We start from the raw sequence: 6520 nt of genomic DNA, 5'->3' as shown, positions 1-6520 counted from the left end.
ATGAATAGGAAAACAGATTCAATTGGCGAAAATAAAAACATAAAAAATTAATAGAGTTGATAGTCTAATCCTTACCTTTCCAATTCTCTAGTCCTTTGCTGGTTTATCACTTCCTCCTAGATGGCAGTTATCAAAAACTCATAATGTGATAGAAAGACAAATGTTTAGTTGTGCATATATACATATATATATACATCAGTCAAAAGATTAACATATATAAATCAGTCAATAATTTCCGTTAAATTTCCCTTTGTACATATATACATATATATACATAATCCGTATAGCATAATATATATATATATATATATATATATATATAAAAGATGATATATATATAAAGAAAATATATTAGGAAAGACAATTATGATGATAATAATAAAAAATCATGTATATGTATAAGATTAGGAAATTAACGTAGTTTTTTAGGTACATAAATATATATAAGATTAGGAAAATTATTAATGTACTAGATGAAGACTACATCTTGAAATTATGTATTAAATTTTATTTGATTGAAATGACTTAATCGAAATTACAAATATATCACCAAATCACCAATTATATCATCAATTATTCAATCACCAATTAATATTACCATTTTTATATTACCTATTTAACATTTTAATTAATTAATAAATCCAATTATTGAATCACCAACATTTAACCATAATAAATTAATAATTATTAAATTAATAAATTAATAAATTAATAAAATAACTGAGTTTACCAAAATGACCCTAACTTTGAGCGGGAAACTTTAGAAGGAGGATAATGCTTTTATTAATAGATAGATTTCGTGATAATGTTAGACAATTTTAAAATAGTTAAAGAGTAATTAATATTAAAAGTTACAAAAATTTATACAAGTCATAACATTTGAAACAAGATATAATAATGTGAGTACTGTTACAATTCATTGTCATTATGGACATTATTATTGTAACGTATGTAACGGTTATGTAATCATTGCATCCATTTAATAACTTTTGTATATATATGTATGTGTATCCTTTGGCTGTAGTAGCAATAAATAAGATCACAATTTTGTTTTTCTTGCTTTATCTCTTTACTTCTCTTTTCTTCTCTACAACTATTATGTAATCTATAATATACAAGCTAATAGACTTTCCTATTAGAACACGTTATTAGCACGCTCAGTATACCGTGGTGAACGGTAATTTTATAAGTTTTTTTTTAATGCCTAAATTGCATATGTATGCCTGTGAATTTTGATAATATGCTAGTATGCATTCTGGTATCTATATTCTGGTAGTATACATATATGAACCAATTGCATATATTTTTTATGTGCATTTTGTTTATCTACATGAATTAAGTGTATATGAATATATTTTTAGTATGCTAGAAATAAAGATGTTACTATTCTAACAAAAGTGTTGAGAAGAAGGGTTAACGGTATCCTTAATTATTTACTGATTAACGTTCATAGTTGTTCAAGTTGTCTATATGTATATATTTTAATACTGATTGTGTTGTTATGTTCAAATGCAATGCATACATATCCATGTTTATATATATTAATATTATTCAGAATACATTTTTTTTCAAAAATTAATAAGAACGATATATAAGATATTCTGAACACCAAGTTTTTTTTCAAAATACGCAAATAATACAGTATATTATTTTTATTATACAAAATCTATTATTTTTCGAAATATATGAATTTTTTTCGAAAATATATATAGATCTGCAACATATGGAGTAATATATACTGGTTTCAATATATATTGGGTTGATATACATATTATGTATTTTGTATACTTCTATTTTCAGAATGTATGAAAAAAATTCGAAAGCTATTTTTTTTTCAAAATATACAATTTTTTTCGAAAAAAAGATTGGAGAATACCTTCCGGATGGTTGCCGGAGTTCGGAATGTTTAGTCTGTTGCGACGTCACCGGTGGCCGACTCCGTTCGGTGGTAGATGAAAGGCGGGCAGCAGATGGGTTGAACGGCTCTGAAGGAAATAGCAGATGAAAGGATCAATGGTAATCACTGTTATTATCATTTATTTAATATTGATTTATTGACCAGAATACCTATTTTGTTAATCATTTATAATGGTAATTGCCATATTTTTTGGACTATTTTTATGGTAATTGAGATTAGTATTATATTCTTTTAAAATATTGAACCTGATTATTAGAAATTACCATTATCATTATATATTTTTCCAAATCATGTTTATGGATGAAAGATTGCAATACCTACGTTTTCTTTTTGGCATTTAATTGTCAAATATTAAGAGCATTTATACATACAATCGTTTTATACCTACAACCTTTTAAATCACAATTATCATTTTATTATTAATGGTAATTATGATTTTTATATAGAGATGGTTATTATCTTGTTTAATTGAAATATTCTATTATGATATTCTCTTTTCAAATTACCATATATTATTATATGGGTATTTTGATGCCGTTTGCATCTTATTGGTTGTTGGAAGATGTATTTCAATAATGAAAAGGTTCATTCTGAATTGATTTAAATTGATAATTCAATCTTATATGTGTCAGTACGTCTATAATGTTTTAGAGTTTTTTTTAGGAACTCTAAAATTAACAATTGATACAATTTGTTTAATTGCATTATTTATCCCAATACAATCTATGATATTTTTGGCTAGCCCTGCCAATTAGAAATTTGTGAAAAGGTGACTTTGACAATTACTAACATCATATAAAGACCAGCGATGGCCATACAATTGCTCGACAAACATACTGAAGATTCCAGATAAGTATGTTTTTAAAGAGGATCTTTTATAATTATCTTATATTGACAATTGTGTGCATTTATATAATGTGATATTTTAATTGTCTAAAAGAATATATGGCATGTATCGAAATTGATACTCATTTTTTTTTAGAAAGCATGATTGATCGATGCAAATAGTGATAAGATCACTCCATATGACGTTGTATGTTGATAACCCTAATCATCATCATGAAACAAATTATTTGAGATAGACAATAAAATATCCTACTTTTAACTAGAGCTTTAAAATCTTAATAGAGTTTTGCCTGGAAGGAAAATTAAGTAATTATGGAGGAAAATTATCTATTTTGGGGACCTCCAAAAATTTAGAAACCACTACATATCACAAACACATAGTACATGGTTCAAACTCGCATTTCCCTATCTGCGTTAAGTTTTTCAATATCAGTATGCAGTTCTCTCTTTTATTAGAGCCATCAAATACTTAAGAATCTATAATAAGGATTACTAGAGACGCTGACTGCATACTCAATTATAAGATCGTTTCTCAGCATTAGGGGGAGATTTGACCAAACTTTTTATAGAATGCCGAGAAAATTTCATAAAATGAAAAGATCTTCAAACCCATGTATTAGTTTTTTTGAACCAGAAGATTCAGAAATTGAACAAAAATCTGCTGGAAATATCAAGGAGTGACTATGTCCATAGAAATATTATTGAAATCCCCAAATAGGACTAAACTTTTCTACCGGTTTTCTTTATGCCAGAAGCATTAGAAATATTATCGGTTTCATAATTTGCAAAAACTAGATCTAGTGTAAAAATTTCGTCACTCCTAGAACATAAAATTTTATCCTAAAGATATTCGTCTGGAATTGAAAACGAAAATCCCCAGTAAAATTGTAGGTGCACCAAATAAATAAAATACTAGGGAAGCGGAACAACCAAATTCAAAATACTATTGGGAAATGCCATCTATTTGGTTGATAAAAATGTCATGTGTATAAAAATATTTGCGAAATAGTTACAGTTGTCGACAACATATTTTGCCTCTATTGCTAATGAATACTTAAAATCTGGATCCAGAAATTAAAACAGTAGTTTAACGCCCGAAGCGTGCTAACTGTTTTAGAAAAGAGCAATTAAGGCATACAAATCAAAACTCACTAAAGAAATATATACACCAGAGGGTGTTATGAAAATTCAATGTAAGGCGAGTTGAGGGTTTTCGCAGAGACCCAATAATGGTCATGACATTATATTCCGCTATTCAAATAAAACTAGCAGTAAATAAATTAGATATGTAGTCAATATACACAATTATCACATATTCTATATGGATAAGTCGGTTACTAATATCCATTTTTCTCAAAAGGTGATAAAATCACAAAATGAGTACATCAATAAATTAAACTATGATCTTTTCTACAAAGTCAAACTGACTGAAAAGGATTTTCTCCCCAAGAAGAAATGATAAAAATATATGAATTGCTCCGTTGACAAATCTGTGTATTCATTGAAATCCCTACCTACAAAAACAATTAAGATCGATATGCGTAGGTTAATTTCAAGGGGAGCAACAAAAAATAATTAATTTCATCAGTCCATATGATCAAATTCTAAAGACAATCCAATCCTGGGGAATTTTTTAAGAAGCACAAGAGGCAGTATTGCCTCCACTGAGGCTCAAACCCACCACCTCCCATATAAAGGGAAGGATTTGATGCCACTGGATCACAAGGTCCTTGGCATCTTGAGAGGAATATCAGTTGTACTCTTTTGCAATATATGAATATATGCATACCATGTACTCTTTTCCTCACTAGATTTTTTTCCCACAGGGTTTTTCTAGTGTGGTTTTAACAAGGCAGGGGTATGACATAGTAACATTTATAAGGGGAGACATTGCAAATAAATACCTAAATGGTCCAACCCCTAAATCCTGAAGATTATGCCTTGAAGGCTTATGGTTGTACTCTTTTACCCTTAACTAAGTTTTTCCCATAGGGTTTTCTTAAGTTAAGGTTTTTAATGAGGCAACTAGTACAATATATGATTTGACAAATATCATGTACTCTTTTCTTCAACTAGGTTTTTCCCACGTAGTTTTCCTAGTGAAGTTTTTAACGAGGCATGAATGTATTTTATACTGTACCTTGCGCTATTTTCTTGTATAGGTTTTTTCCCACAGGGTTTTTCCTAGCAAGGTTTTAACGAGGCACGGTTGTGATCAAATAATGTCCAAGGGGGAGTGTTACAATTCATTGTCATTATGGACATTATTATTGTAACGTATGTAACAGTTATGTAATCATTGTATCCATTTAATAACTTTTGTATATATATATATATATATATATGTATATATATGTGTGTGTGTATCCTTTGGTTGTAGTAGCAATAAATAAGATCACAACTTTGTTTTTCTTGCTTTATCTCTTTACTTCTCTTTTCTTCTCTACAACTATTATGTAATCTATAGTATACAAGCTAATAGGCTTTCCTATTACAACAAATACTATTTTTTTCATAAATAAATGATACCGTTCAACGATGGAAAGATCGATATAACAATAATTAATGCCATGACCAACTCATTGAATGGGTTTACACATCTGGGGTATAGCTTTAGTAGATTCAATTCACAAACTAAATTGCTAGTGGACTAGCTAAGCTAGTGGAGGTATTAGGTATTAGTTGTAACACGGTTGGTTAGGAAAACTTTCCAAAAGCGACAATAAATTTTCAGTGTAATGCTACAACCCCTCCTATAGTTTCTCTACAAATTTTCCCTACATCATTTGATTGATAGTTAAATTTAGTTATTAGTTAGTGATGGATTAACCAATTTATTGCCAAGCACCTTGTGCTCAAATGGCATATAGTACGTGATTCTCCCATATGAGAAGTTATGAGATCGAGCCTCAGTGAAGACGTTGTTGACTCTTTGTGCTTCTTTGTGCTTCAATATATAGGTTGAGAAAGTATAGATGAGACAACATCTATGCACATAGACTACAGTGTGTGCATTCATGTTGTGTCACTTAAACATTAGTCTATATATACATATAACCTACTCTTGTTATAAAAGTACTAGTTATTTCAAATTTGGGGTCAACACCTAACCAAATAGGTCGGACAGTAGATTTGGTAATCATAGAATTCAAAGTTTAACTCCTTATGGGAGATGTTTGTTGCCCTTTTTGATTTGAGCATGTCTTCTGTGAACACCTAGACTAGCATACCTCATTGTGATCTTTTATCGGCTAAGATCGATCACAATGTGAGTTTCACGGTTTCGCCCAGAGAACACTTTAGGTAATGACTTCAAGCTTTCACGTAAATCAAAGTTATTCAAAATTCTATTTTTTGTATTAGCTTTTTAAATTAATTATATAATAGAATATATAATTATCTCATTTTATTTTATGTGTCTAGTTCAATTAACAATGTTTTAATCATGTTACCTTTTTTGTTTGTGACAAAAAAAAAACAAAAAAACAAAAAAACAAAAAAACAAAAAAAAACTTGCAGCAACTACTTAATAGTATGCACAGAGTAAATTATACTTTTGTATAATAGTCTATAAATCACATAAGAGATATAAGTCGTAGTAGAAAGACTTTGTGTGGCATACTTGATAAAAAAAATTGTTAAATTTGTCCAACAAAACTTAACTCAATGGTTCAAGGGTCACCTAGGAAATTGAGCTTCAGCGGTAGATTGAAAATTTGATTCTCACCGAAGACAATGGATGTCACTGAGAGACTC

Source organism: Ipomoea triloba, chromosome 9, assembly GCF_003576645.1.
Source record: "Ipomoea triloba cultivar NCNSP0323 chromosome 9, ASM357664v1".
In the NCBI taxonomy this organism is placed as follows: Eukaryota; Viridiplantae; Streptophyta; class Magnoliopsida; order Solanales; family Convolvulaceae; genus Ipomoea; species Ipomoea triloba.
The sequence above is the reverse complement of the archived record's forward strand: the minus strand, read 5'-3'. Positions refer to the sequence as shown.